Source organism: Pristis pectinata, chromosome 18, assembly GCF_009764475.1.
Source record: "Pristis pectinata isolate sPriPec2 chromosome 18, sPriPec2.1.pri, whole genome shotgun sequence".
Classification (NCBI taxonomy): Eukaryota; Metazoa; Chordata; class Chondrichthyes; order Rhinopristiformes; family Pristidae; genus Pristis; species Pristis pectinata.
Genome location: NC_067422.1, coordinates 15,334,910 through 15,349,489, shown reverse-complemented (window position 1 = coordinate 15,349,489; position 14,580 = coordinate 15,334,910). Strand labels below are relative to the sequence as shown.

Sequence of the window (14,580 nt, the reverse complement as noted above, 5' to 3'; positions counted from 1 at the left end):
CATGAATGATCTTTAGGAGCAAAAAAAATCTGCTAATGCTGGAAATCTGAAAAAAAAATCCCCGAAAATGCCAAAAGCACTCAGCTAAACGGGCAGCATTCTTGCAGAGAAAAATAGTCAACGTTTCAGGTCATCGACCCTTCATCAGGACTGGAAAAGTGAGAAAACTATTCTGTGTAAATTTGCAGTAAGGGATGGGTGGAGATAACAGAGGATTTAGTCCAGAGGAAAGAAGTTTTCAGTGAGCTTTCCTTATCTCCTGCCCTGACTTAGGCAAAAGATCAAAGAAATGATTAATTACACCACTTCTTTGGTGTCATTGTCATATTAAGGCAGGAGACCAGGAAAAGCTTCAAGGAAAAATAGGAAAACATGTAAGAATTACAATTAGGAAGGATTATTGATACAGCACACTGGATACTGATGTGATTAGATGGTAGCAAGGAAAATCATCTTAAGATAATTTATAGGGAGTTCATTTACATTTAAAGATAGGATTTCACCCATTTTTTTCTGTTGCTCTGGATGAAAAAGTGAGCAAATTCTCAGACAGAATAGGCAATCTTGAGCAAGGTCTGGCCCATAATACATGAGCTACACAGAAATGCAACAGATAGACTGACAGCACTGTGTGGGTGCTGCAATTTCCCAGCAGGGTTTACAACAAGCTTTGATTTCTGGCATTATTCTACATCATTAGGTTTGGTAAGGAGGATTATTAGTTAAAACATAAAAAATTGATGTATTTTTTGTATATACACATGGGTGATTTTTAAATGGCTTAAGTCAAGATGTATAAAAATGCTTGAATTTTATAAAAGATGTTAAAGTGAATTGTTTTGTCTACAATGTGCCGCTGATGAACATATGTTGTTGCTGTAAGATGATTTAACAGGGATTGGTTCTTGGTGGAAGGGTAATTTGTACCTGCTCTTGTTTTATTCCAGGAGGCTTCTTTTCAAAAATCATCACTATAGTAATGAAATGTGTGTCTGTAACTCCCTTTGAATGGTTTGTACACAGTATTGGGGTACCTCTGTTTGATGGAATCAAAGTGTGACATACAATTACACCTGTTGCCAGACTAATTTTAAAAAAAAATTCTTGTGTAGATTTAATGCTTAGGTGCAGCTTGTCATCTTATTTAAAACTGTAATATAGATTAAATGCATCACAAGTGTAAATCATTAAGATGTATCACTGAAGAGAAATGCTTCACTGAGGAGAGGCAAAAGAATGTTAAGAGCTTTTCAGTATTGAATGTTTTATTCAGCTCCTGCAGGATTTTTTCTTCACATTGATTAAAAATTATGAAAGAAGCCAAGCTCTATAAGGAGAAAAACGGTAACCGGGGAAAGAGTGCATCTCCTTAGGGACCCAAGGGCTATTGTATGTATCGGAAGCAGGGAGTGTGGGCAAGATTCTAAATTAATACTTCTTGCCTGTATTCACCAAGGAGAAGGATGTAGAAGGTACTGAGTCCAGGGAGGAGCACATTGTATGTTTGGAGCATGTCAGTTTTAAGAAGGTGGAGGTGTTGGATGTCTTGGAATGTGTAAGGGTGGATAATTCCCCAGAGCTGGATGAGATAGAACATAGAACAGTATAGCACAGAAAAGGCCCTTCAGCCAACAATGTTGTGCTGACATAGCTATTCCCTCCTACCTACAGAATGCCCATATCCCTCTATTTTCTCTGACTGGAGGCCTGTGACTTGTGGTGTGCCGCAGGGATTGGTGCTGGGTCTCTTGTTGTTTATCATCTATATTAATGACTTAGATGATAATGTGGTAAACTGGATCAACAAGTTTGCAGATGACATCAAGATTGGGGGCATAGTGGATGGCAAGGAAGGCTATCAAAGCTTGCAGCATGATTTTGACCAGCTAGGAAAATGGGCTGAAAAATGGCTAATGGAATTTAATGCAGACGTGTGAGGTGATGCACTTTGGGAGGACAAACCAGGGTAAGACTTGCACAGTGAATGGTTGGGCTCTGAGGTTTGTGGAAGAGCAAAGGGACCTGGGAATACAGATCCATAGTTCCTTGAAAGTGGCATCACAGATAGATAGGGTCGTAAAGAGAGCTTTTGGCACTTTGGCCTTCAGAAATCAGGGCACTGAGTTGGGATGTTATGTTGAAATTGTACAATATGTTGGTGAGGCTGAATTTAGAGTATTGTGTGCAGTTCTGGTCACCTACCTACAGGAAGGATATCAATAAGCTTGAATGAGTGCAGAGAAAATTTGCAATGATGTTGCCGGGACTTGAGTTATAGGGAGAGGTTGAATGGGTTAGAACATCCCTGGAGCACAGGAGAATGAGGGGAGATCCTATACTGGTATACAAAATTATGAGGAGTATAGATAGGAAGAATGCATGCAGGCTTTTTCACCTCAGGTAGGGTGAGACTAGAACTAGAGGACATAGGTTTAAGGTGAAAGGTGAAATATTTAAGGGGAATCTGAGGGGGAACTGCTTCACTCAGAGGGTGGTGTGAGTGTGGAACGAGCTGCCAGCGGAAGTGGTGGATGCAGGTTCAGTTGTGACATCTAAGAGAAGTTTGGATAGGTACATGAGTGGGAGGGGTTTGGAGGGATATGGTGCAGGTAGATGGGACTAGGCAGAAGATCGGGTCAGCATGGACTAGGTGGGCTGAAGGGCCTGTATCTGCGCTGCAGTGCTATGAATCTATCTACATTAGCGGCTTGGTTGTGAATGTCAGAGGTATGATTAGTGAGTGTGCGGATAATGCACACTTGGTAGTGTTGTGGATAGTAAGGAAGGTTGTCTAAGGCTACAGCATATTATAGATCAGATGGAAAGTTGGGCAGAGCATTGGCAGATGGAATTAAATTCCAACAAGTGTGAGGTGATACATCTTGGGAAGTCAAATAAGGATAAGACGTACACACTACATGGTGGGCCACTAAGGAATGTTGATGAATAGAGTGACCTTAGGTATCCAAGTCCATAGTTCCCTGGAAATGGCAACACAGGTTAATAGGGTGCTGAAGAAAGCATATAGCATGTTTGCCATCATAGGTCAGGGCATAGATTATAACAGTTCAGACATTATGTTGCAACTTCAGAAAACACTGAAGTTGGAGTGTTGTGTGCAGTGCTGGTCACCACACTACAGGAAGGATGTGGTTGTGCTGGAGAGAGTGCAGAGGAGATTCACCAGGATGTTGCCTGGATTGGAGGACTTTAGTTATGGGGAGAGATTGGACAGGCTGGGCATGTTTGTCCTGGACCGTTGGAGGCTGAGGGGTGACCTGATAGAGGTGTATAAAATTATTAGAGGCACAAATGGGGGAGATAGTCAGAATCTTTTTCCCATGGAGGGTAGCAAAAGCAAGAGGTCATAAGTTTAAGGTGAGAGAAAGGAGTTTTAAAGGGGTTCTGAGGGGAAAGTCTTTTACGCAAAGTGTGCTTGATTTCTGGAACGTGTTGCCAGAGGGGGTGCTGGAGTCAGGTATAATCATTATGTTTAAGAGGAATTAGAAAGCACATGAATGGGCAGGCATAGAAGGACTAGGGCCACAGCTGGGGCAAGTGGGATTAGTGTAGCTGAGTAAAAAGGTTGATGTAGGTGTGGTGGACCAAAAGGCTCATTCTGGTGCTGTATGACTCTGTGACGTTCTGGCACTGCAAGCTCATGGCCAGAAATCATTTCTTGCAAACGTAAGCTCCACAATTGTGTAAATTTAAATCACGAACAATGAAGGAGGGGAGGTGGGAAGGGTGAGAGGAAAGTGACAAGGGAGGGGGAAGAGTTGTGGTTGGAGTGGAGGACGGGGGCAAGGGGAGAGGAAGAAAGGGGGAGGGATGAAGCTTGAAGGTTACGGAGGTGGAAGAGGTGAAGAAAAAAGGGAGAGGGGGAAGGGCACGAGTGGGGAGGAGGGGGGAGGGCACGAGTAGGGAGGAGGAGGGAAGGGCACTGGTGAGGAGGGGGAAGGGCACGAGTGGGGAGGAGGGGGGAAGGGCACGAGTGGTGAGGAGGGGGGAGGGCACGAGTGGGGAGGAGGGGGGAAGGGTGTTGGGAATGAAGAGTGATCTCTCCTACCCTTCCTCCTCCACCCCCTCCTATTTCCACTTCCTCAACTCTGCTCACTTTCCGTCCAGCCTCCTCCCTCATCATCCTCCCCCACCACTCCCCCTCCTTCCACTTGACTCTGCTCCTCTCCACATTTATCCTTCTTGAACCCCCCCATCCTCTCTCTCTCCCCATTCCTCTCTCTTTTGTCCTGACGCCGCCACCTCACATCTTTCTCCCCCACCATTTTCCCCCCTACCCCGCCCCTCCAGGCTCCTAACCCTTCCCTCTTCCCTACACTCCCTCACTTCCTGTGCCCTCTCCTTCCCGGCCTTGTCCTCAGTCCCTGAACCTTTCCCACATCCACCAGTCCCTCACCACCTTCCCAAACCCTTCCCCTTTTATTACCCCTCTTCGCCCCCCCAATCCTGCATCCCTTCCTCCTCTCGTCCACTCCCTTTCCCCTCCACCACAGCCCTTCCCTCTCCTCTCCACTCTTTTCCAGCTTCTCCCCTTCCCTTCCCTTCCCTTCCCTCCCTATCAACCCCCTCCCTCTCCTGCCACCTCCCCAGTACCATCCCCTCCCCTGCCACCTCCCCACATTTACCCCTTCCCCATACCCTCCACTCCCTTCTCTCTCCTCTTCTGCGCACTCCCCTCCTCTCTTCATTTTCACCCTCCCCTCCCATCCTACTGCCCTCCGCTCCCTCTCTCTTCTCCACTGCCTCCTTCTCTTCCCCTTTTGCCCCTTCTCTCTTCCGCCATTGTCCCTGCCACTCTCCCCCCCCCCTTTCCCCACATCTTTTCCCCTCCACATTGAAAAGCAACAGGTATTTTCCAGATGCAGACTTTTGAAGGGTTAATCCAAGGTAGGTCACATTTTCTTTTATTTCCTGACGACGTTTACTTCCTTGTTTCCTTTTCTTGCTGGTTCTACAACTCCATTCTATGTTACTTGTCTGCAGTAGAGCACCTCACCTGAATTATTCAAACAGTGTCATCCTTTCACAGTAAGTGGAGACTTTGTATGGCTTTAAACATTATCAAGGTAGTTAAGTGATGTGATTCTGCAAAATGTGAACATTTTACAAAGCAGGTTTGCTACTTTTACTTTGAGTGACAATCAAAATCAGTACCTGTTACTGTCGTGCAGCTTTTAATGCCTATCTGTGTATCAATGTTTCAATCAACTCCTGCTCCTACCAAAGAAACGTTTTTTGGGATCAGAGATGTGTTTATTCGGTCGTTGTATTGATGTGCTCCACCGTGAATAGCAGAACGTAGGTTTACACCTGTGAGTCATTTCAAGACCAATTTCCCAACTTCATCTGAGTCATCAGGACCTGGTGCCAAGTGAAGGATTGCTGCTTCCTGATGGAAATAGAAAGGGAATGTGTCTTGTCCCTGGTGAATGTTAACGACTAGTTCGGACATGTGCTATATTTAGAAAATGCAATAGAGAATGGAGATTTTTATATGTCAATTGAAAAAAAACACAGAATTTTAATCGAATGGTAGTAATCGATGCTGTTGAGTTAAATGGAGAATTAGTCTGGACATATAGACCTGCTAGAAGTTTATAAAATTATGTGAGGCATGGATAGAGTAGACAGTCAGAATCTTTTTCCCAAGGTAGAAATGTCAAATACTAGAGGACATGCATTTACGGTGAGAGGGGGGCAAGTTTAAAGGAGATGTACTGTACTGTTCAATGTTCCATGAGATGTGCAGGGCAAGTTTTTACACAGAGAGTAGTAGATGTTGGAAAGGGCTGCTCATGGTGGAAGCAGATATGATAGTGGCATTTAAGAGGCATTCAGATAGTAACATGAAAATGTGGGGAATTGAGGGATATGAATCATGTGCAGGCAGAAGAGACCTAGGTTAATTTGGCATCGTATTCAGCACAGACATTGTGGGCCGAAGGACCTGTACTTTTTACGTTCTATATGTTTGTGACAAGAAACCTGAATATAATTCCAATATATTAATACCTTCTACCTATTTACCTGAAGCACACAGCTGTCTGGCAGGTAACATGTTCTGACTGGGATTTGCTATTTCATTGCAAAAAGTTCCATTTTGTTTATTTTAAGAATTAATACACAATACTGTTCAGGATAACACATCGAGTCTCATGAAAACAAAATGTTTCTAGACTTCCTTCACTGTGTGCTAGATGTGGTGCAATATTTACCACTTAAAAAATGTTCTGCTCAATTTCTGCAGTGTAGCTCTGATTTGTTGTGGTGACTTCTCATGATGCCTTTTAGAACAACACTGGAGGGTTATACTGAGAAGGTGCCGGGAACTGTTGTATAACTTTTAAAATGATGGACTGAATTTTGTAATCAGTGCTAGAATGGCAAGATCTGTTGCTAACCTCAAAGAAACTTAGCCACATGAAATCAGTGAGCCTCGATTTCCCCTTTCCAAATATCAGTGGTAACTAGATGGCAGATACTGGTTTCAAACCACTGTGATGTCATCAAACTGGCTGAGAAGTCATTTGGATTAAAGAATTCCGACAGATAACAAACCAGGAAATAAAAGGCTCTAATCATAAATAAGCTTTAAAAAAATCAGGAATTAAGTAAACATTTGATCATGCATTGATTAAGATAAAAGTTAAATTTTGTAACCAAACCTTGAAAATTATAAATTTCAAAATCCATGAAACTTTTTAATTGTTGTGCTGAGAAAATGCTAATCTATACAGATAAAATTAGGTTTCTCAGGCCTAAAGAGGTTGCTCAGTGATAATTATGGATTTGTACACATTTTAAAAACTCAATAACAAGACATAGCATTTTCAGCTGTACAGAAAAATTAGTTTATAAAAGGTTAAAGTTTCCATCAGGTCTCAAGTCTGTTTTGATTTCCTCAGTGGGGATTGCAGGAGTGTATCCTGTGGAGTTGGTGACAGGAACTTCTGGATGTGAAATTTGAATGTTTTATATATGTTGATGACATGAGACTTGTCTCTAGTTCCCCTTTGTGAAACAAAGGGCTGCAAGGAAAATAATAGTGATCAGGCATTGGCATCATCCAGTCATTCCTAGAATGATGTTAGATGGGGAATATTGCAGGGAGACCACTGCTCTTGGTTTATGCATTGATCTACCAGGACCCAAACAACAACAATCTTCTAGTAATTAAAAGTGGATTTATTCAATTTTTCTATAAGTTTTAGCAGGCAACAGTTTCCCACTTTGTCACATTTTTAACTTGCCTTTATTCAAGTTGTTGGATAACTTATATGATTCATAGCTTTGGACAAAAGAAATTATTTTAATTTTTTAGCAATAGCTTGGAGGAAACAGAGCTGTTTTTTTCAGTTGTTGTTACACTTAAAATTGTTAATCATTATCCACTGACTAATAATCTCAAATGCTAAAACAACCTATATCAAGTGTATGTACACATCTGCTTTATAGAAATTAAAACCAACTATTACTAAGCTTTTTACATTGTAAAATGTTTATGGCTGTTATTAACGTGCACAGTGTGTGTCGAAGGCCAGTGACATTGATGAATATCAAATAAGCTTGTAGATAGAGGTACTAATGAGAAAAGACAGCTAATGCTGGCAGATGTTTCTGTTTACCAGCTGCGGCTTTAATTGGGGATTATCTCCGAGAATGACCCCTGGCTCCTGAGGAGACCTTATTTCCAACTCTCATCTACTTTCCACTTGCTTTAACCCTGTCAAACCCTTCATTCCTGTCTCTTCTACATAGAACAGTATAGCACAGGAACAGTCCCTTTGGCCCACAATGTCTGTGCTGAACATGATGCCAAATTAAACTAATATCTTCTGCCTGCTCATGATCCATATTTCACCATTCCCTGCATATTCATGTGCCTATCTAAAAGCACTTTTGTATCTGAAAGCACTTTTGTATCTGTTTCCACCACCACCCTTGGCAGCATGTGCTAGGCTCTGTGTAAAAAAAAACTTGCCCCATGCATCTCCTTTAAACTTTCCCCCTCTCACCTTAAAGCTATGCCATCTAGTATTTGACATTTCTACCCTGGGAAAAAGATTCTGGCTGTCGACCCTATCTATGCCTCTCATAATTTTATAAACTTCTATCAGGTCTCCTCTCAGATTCCAATGCTCCAGAGAAAACAATCCAAATTTGTCCAACCTCTCATTATAGCAAATACCTCTAATCCTCCTAGTTACAAACATGGTTTCTTCTCCTTTTGGATAATTAAACTTTACCATCCCATCCTCACAAATTGCTACCCTAACCACTTTTCCACTACCTTCCTATTCTCCTGGTGCTGTTCAATGACTGACTTCCTCAGGTCAGCCCAGAAGTTGCCCCATGTGCATATCTCAAGCATCCTGAAAGAGCCATTTGAGGCATTAATAGCTGCCTCCTTACAATCAGCAACTCCATCTGTTCTCTTCTCCTCTACTGCCAACTTTCTCACCCAGTGTAACCACTGAGGGCAAGATTTTCTAGACCCCTTTTTACCTCACCCGTTCCTTCCACCATTGACCTGTGTAATTTGCCAGAGATTTTACACATGCCCTTGTAGAATATCCATTCTCAGACTCCTTATTTCCCCTGCACTATTTGATCCACCCAAAATCTTTGTGTTGATGCTGTGGCACTTTTCACAAAATCTTACCTTAGCCTTTCCTTTTACCTCTCGAGTACCTCTTCCTGCTTTGAGCACCTCCCTTTACTTCACACATTTTACTGCTCCTTTGAAATGCTTTGCTGCTGGCAGAAAACCTCTAAATTTCTCACTGAAATATTAACACTCCTTTTAACTGTTATGTTGTTAACGGATATTAACAGTTGCATCCGACAACTGCTGTGATTTCTTCCACAATTTTAAAACTCTTTGCCCTCTCTCACATTCACTACTCCACTGTCATATCTTCTCCTCTGCATATAAACTATTCTCTGTTAAATTCTCTCTCTACATTTTGGAAAAATATGGATTAAAATTACTTTCTATATTACCAAAACATGCCTCCTTTTCTTCATATGCCCTTTCCTCTAAAAATGAATGAGAGGAACTAACAGATTTATTTGTCACTATGTTTAAGACATCCCTTCAGTAACTTATGTCCCAACCCCCTTTACCCTCACCTTTCTCGCAGCTATTCAAGATTCCTATGTATCTGCATACCCTTTCCACACTCACATTGGCTGTGAAACCCAACTCCTGCTCCATGACCCTTCTTCCACTACACAGCTGACTAATTTATCTATTGAGACACCATATTGACTGATATTTTATGTGAATCCCTACCTTTCAATTTTGCTGCCATTACATTTTCAAGCCACCTCACTTAGCCCTTCTGTTCTTTGTTCTTTGCAAACCACCATCCCATCTCCACATCACATTCCTTTCCAAAGTCTTTGAATCTATTCTTTCCTCTCTAGTCCATTCCCAACTTTCCCCAACTCCAGGGAGAAGGTACAGGAGCCTGAAGACCCACACTCAATGATTCAGGAACAGCTTCTTCCCCTCCACCATCAGATTTCTGAACAGTCCATGAACCAGTGAACACTCTAGTTATTCCTCTTGTGCAGTATTTATTTATTTTTGTAACTTACAGTAATTTTTATGTCTCTATGTCTTGCACTGTACGGCTGCCACAAAACAAATTTCACGACGTATGTCAATGATAATAAACCTGATTCTGATTGATCATCTCAGGTGATTGCAGCAAAGTCTTTTCCTTTTTTGATATGGAGCTGAGCTTCTATTCCGTTATACTCTTCATTTCCATCTCTGCCATTTTCTCAGCCCATCTACTGCTGAAAACAAATCCATGCCTTCATTGCCTCTGGATTTGACCATTCCAAAGCTCTCTTGGCCTGCCTCCCATTTTCCATCCTCCATAAACTTGTGTTCATCCAAAACTGAGCTGCCTTAATCCTAAACCACAATAAACTGCATTCACCTATCACTTCTGTGCTTGCTTACATTGGTTCTTGATTTTATTGGGTTAACTCATATCCTACCCCTCTTTGGTATGACATATTAGAATACCATGCACTTTGCCAGAACAGCATTTAATGGCTTGGTATTAGTATCCTCTCCAAAAGAATAATTTCTCCAATTGACATGCATTTTAGGGATCAGTTTGTATGTTAAGGAGTTGGCAGGATACTGCAGGTGCTTAGTCTACTATCAAGTAAGAATCAAGAAATTTCCTAGTACTTCCTGTGATGCCCATTGCAATGGATTCTGAGTCAGTTATGTTGTGAGTTTCCCAGAAAAACAACTGTGCACAAGTAAATTTTGAATCCCATGTTGATATTCAAACACCAGTGAAGAGATATTTGAGAAAGATTTTTTTGTGTGCAAGTTACAGAGACTTGGAGGGGAAAGCCAAAGAAGTCAATTTTCATTTCACTATGACCAAACCAGACACAAGTAACAGAATTAAACATTTTAATGCAAGTAATGGTATTATTTTGTATATTTGCAAGCAAAGACAAGTTTTCCAATTTTCTCCAAGAACTGATAGAAATCAAAGTTTCTAGTATGTAAGTTATATCGTTAATGGTAGTTCTGAGGACATGCATCCACTTACAACAGCTCAGAACACAAACTTGGATCCTGGTGCAGGAAAACAATGCCCTTAATCTCCTCTAAACCAGTGTGATAATCAGAAACCACAACAGTATGGTAGTGAAATTAAGTATAGAACCAGTCAGAAACTCCTCCATAAATCTATCAGTTCATCACACTTGGTATTGTCCTTTTACATTTATGTGCATTCAAATGAAGAACTAATCGATGGTGGATATGAGCTGTTCTTTTTTTAAACTGCAGGATATTTTTCCAGGTAGAGTTCCCAAAGAATCTGAGCTATCTGAACTAGGAATGGCCATGGCGTCATCCAGAAGTGAGAGAAACCTGAGATCTTGTGGAATGAGTATAAGGATCTCAGGATTCTATTAATATCTTGAGGGGGGTCAAGAAACACAGCAGTGAGTGGCACTTGGGGCATTTTGTGCAGATTCCAGGATTTGGAGTTTGCAGTTTCCAGCTATTTTACCTTAACATGCGTTCCCTGCCATGTAAGCTCTGATTTACTGTTTTTTTAATTTGGAACCAATCAACTAATCATTGTGATCTTACTACAGAAAATCTTCTATTTAACTCTTAATGCCATCAGAAGATATTAGGATGTAGATATTAGGAAAGAGGAGGTGCTGAAACTTTTGGAAAGCATCAAGTTGGATAAGTTGCTGGGACCGGATGAGATGTACCCCAGGTTGCTGTGGGAGGTGAGGGAGGAGATTGCGGAGCCCCTGACGATGATCTTTGCATCGTTGATGGAGACGGGAGAGGTTCCGGAAGATTGGAGGGTTGCGGACGTTGTTCCCTTATTCAAGAAAGGGAGTAGGGATAGCCCAGGGAATTACAGACCAGTGACCCTTACCTCAGTGGTTGGTAAGCTGATGGAGAAGATCCTGAGAGGCAGGATTTATGAACATTTGGAGAGGTATAATATGATTAGGAATAGTCAGCACGGCTTTGTCCAGGGCAGGTCCTACCTTACGAGCCTGATTGAATTTTTCGAGGATGTGACTAAACACATCGATGAAGGGAGACTAGTAGATGTAGTGTATATGGATTTCAGCAAGGCATTTGATAAGGTACCCCATGCAAGGCTTATTGAGAAAGTAAGGAGACATGGGATCCAAGGGGACATTGCAGTGTGGATCCAGAACTGGCTGGCCCACAGAAGGCAAAGTGTGGTTGTTGAAGGGTCGTATTCTGCGTGGAGGTCGGTGACCAGTGGTGTACCTCAGGGATCTGTACTGGGACCCTTGCTCTTTGTGATTTTTATAAACGACCTGGATAAGGAAGTGGAGGGGTGGGTTAGTAAGTTTGCAGATGACACGAAGGTTGGGGGTGTTGTGGATAGTTTGGAGGGCTGTCAGAGGTTACAGAGGGACATAGATAGGATGCAAAGTTCAAGTGAGAAGTGGCAGATGCAGTTGAACCCAGATAAGTGTGAAGTGGTTCATTTTGGTAGGTCAAATATGATGGCAGAATATAGTATTAATGGTAGGACTCTTGGCAGTGTGGAGGATCAGAGGGATCTTGGGGTCCAAGTCTATAGGACGCTCAAAGCGGCTGGGCAGGTTGACTCTGTGGTTAAGAGGGCATATGGTGTATTGTCCTTCATCAATCGGGGAATTGAATTTAGGAGCCGTGAGGTATTGTTGCAGCTATATAGGACCCTCGTCAGACCCCACTTGGAGTACTGTGCTCAGTTCTGGTCACCTCACTACAGGAAGGATGTGGAAGCCATTAGAAAGGGTGCAGAGGAGATTTGCAAGGATGCTGCCTGGAATGCGGAGCATGCCTTATGAAAGCAGGTTGAGGGAACTCAGCCTTTTCTCATTGGAGCGACGGAGGATGAGGGGGGACCTGATAGAGTTATATAAGATGATGAGAGGTATTGATCAGGTAGATAGTCAGAGGCTTTTTCCCAGGGCTGAAATGGTGGCCACAAGAGGACATAGGTATAAGGTGCTGGGGAGTAGATATAGAGGAGATGTCAGGGGTAAGTTTTTTTACTCAGAGAGTGGTGAGTGCATGGAATGGGCTGCCGACAACGGTGGCGGAGGCGGATACGAAAGGGTCTTTTAAGAAACTGTTGAATAGGTACATGGAGCTGAGAAAAATAGAGGGCTATGGGTAAGCCTAGTAATTTCTAGGGTAGGAACATGTTCAGCACAGCTTTGTAGGCCGAAGGGCCTGAATTGTGTTGTAGTTTTTCTATGTTTCTAAGATACTCCTTCCCTTTGTTCAAATCCTTTGAGCCATTTCCTCCCCACCTAAAAGCTACCATAGAGACAAGAGAGAACATGGGAATGGTAGGATTTTCCAGCAGTGAAGTTCCATTTATTATGTTTTCTGCTTGCAGTCTGAGAACATTATGTATTCAGTCCATAACTCAGCAGATGTGCCCTTCTCAATTACCGGTGTTCCTTCCCCAGTCACCACTACTCATTCCCAACCTTCACATCCCCTCCCAGCAGCCCTGTTGTATTTCTAGCTGGTTAATTTCTTTCTCCAATTTCCTCACTTAATTGAGGACAACAATGATATCAACCGAGGACTGATCTTCGATTGTGGTTTCCCGGCAGCTATTGATCTCTGCTGCACACTGACTCAATATGAAGCCCAATATTGGGCTCCTAAGATTTCATTATTCAGATTGAGGAATTATTCTGTGCTCCTCAGGATAGACGTGTTTAAACTTCCAGGTCAGGTGTTTTCAAGTAGATAAAATCTTCTGCTAACATATTTAACAAAGGCATTAGAGAATGGATAAACATGGTTCTGTTACTGTGAAATGTTTGTTCTTGAGTTTGTGCTTATTTTAGACTTGTTAATAATTTTAGTTATTATGACAAAATACTATAGTTGAAATGGAATCCTCAGAAAGCATTTTGAGAACATTATGAGAACTTAGCGGTTGTCCTCTAACTGTGGTGTGCCATATTAAACGACACCTTTACTGTAGACAATTACAATCACAGCACCACCCCACTGCAGATTATTATAATGGACTTTTAATGAGACTCGCAGTCCACAAACCAAGTGTGGTCTGCAGGGTGAGAGTTTTGTTGAAAACCCATAATCTGTCACCTTGCAGAAAAGGGCAGCAGGTACATGGGAATACCACCGGATGCAGAGCTGGGCTGACAAGTGGCAGATGGAGTTCAATCCGGAGAAGTGTGAGGTGGTACACTTTGGAAGGACAAACTCCAGGGCAGAGTACAAGGTAAATGGCAAGGTACTTGGCAGTGTAGAGGAGCAGAGTGATCTGGGGGTTCATATTCACAGTTCATTGAAAGTTGCCTCACAGGTGGATAGAGCAGTTAAGAAGGCCTATGGGATGTTAGCTTTCATAAATCATGGGATTGAGTTTAAGAGCCGCGAAGTGATGATGCAGCTTTACAAAACTCTAGTTAGACCACACTTAGAGTACTGTGTTCAGTTTTGGTCGCCTCATTATAGGAAGGATGTGGAGGCATTGGAGAGGGTGCGGAGGAGATTTACCAGGATGCTGCCTGGATTAGAGCGTAAGGAATATGAGGAGAGGCTTAAGGTGCTAGGGCTTTATTCACTGGAAAGGAGGAGGATGAGAGGAGACATGATAGAGGTATATAAAATATTGAGAGGAATAGATAGAGTACACAGCCAGCACCTCCTTCCCAGGGCACCAATGCTCAAGACGAGAGGGCATGGCTTTAAGGTTATGGGTGGGAGGTTCAGGGGAGATGTCAGGGGGAGGTTTGCATGGAATGCACTACCTGGGGTGGTGGTGGAGGCAGATACATTGGACAGGTTCAAGAGTTTGTTGGATAGGCACATGGAGGAATGTGAGATAGAGGGATATGCGGGAGGAAAGGGTTAGATAGTGTGAGGGTGGTTTGATGGATGGCACAACATGGTGGGCCGAAGGGCCTGTTTTGTGCTGTATGGTTCTATGGTTCTATGGTAACTTTGGAAATATACAGCTGTCCTTTATAAAC

At 42.5% G+C, this 14,580-nt stretch overlaps 1 protein-coding gene across 6 annotated transcripts in view; it reads left to right on the top strand.

Annotated features, from left to right (window-relative positions):
* Positions 1-14,580, top strand: part of card14 (caspase recruitment domain family, member 14) — a 62,109-nt gene that overhangs the window by 13,399 nt on the left and 34,130 nt on the right. For 5 of the 6 annotated variants that reach the window (XM_052033219.1, XM_052033218.1, XM_052033215.1 and 2 more), the window contains exon 1: positions 4,941-5,049. The exons of the other annotated variant lie outside the window; for it this stretch is intronic. The gene's annotated coding sequence lies outside the window, so the exon portion shown is untranslated. Of the gene's footprint in view, positions 1-4,940; positions 5,050-14,580 lie in introns of those variants that run through there. 6 annotated transcript variants of the gene reach the window in all.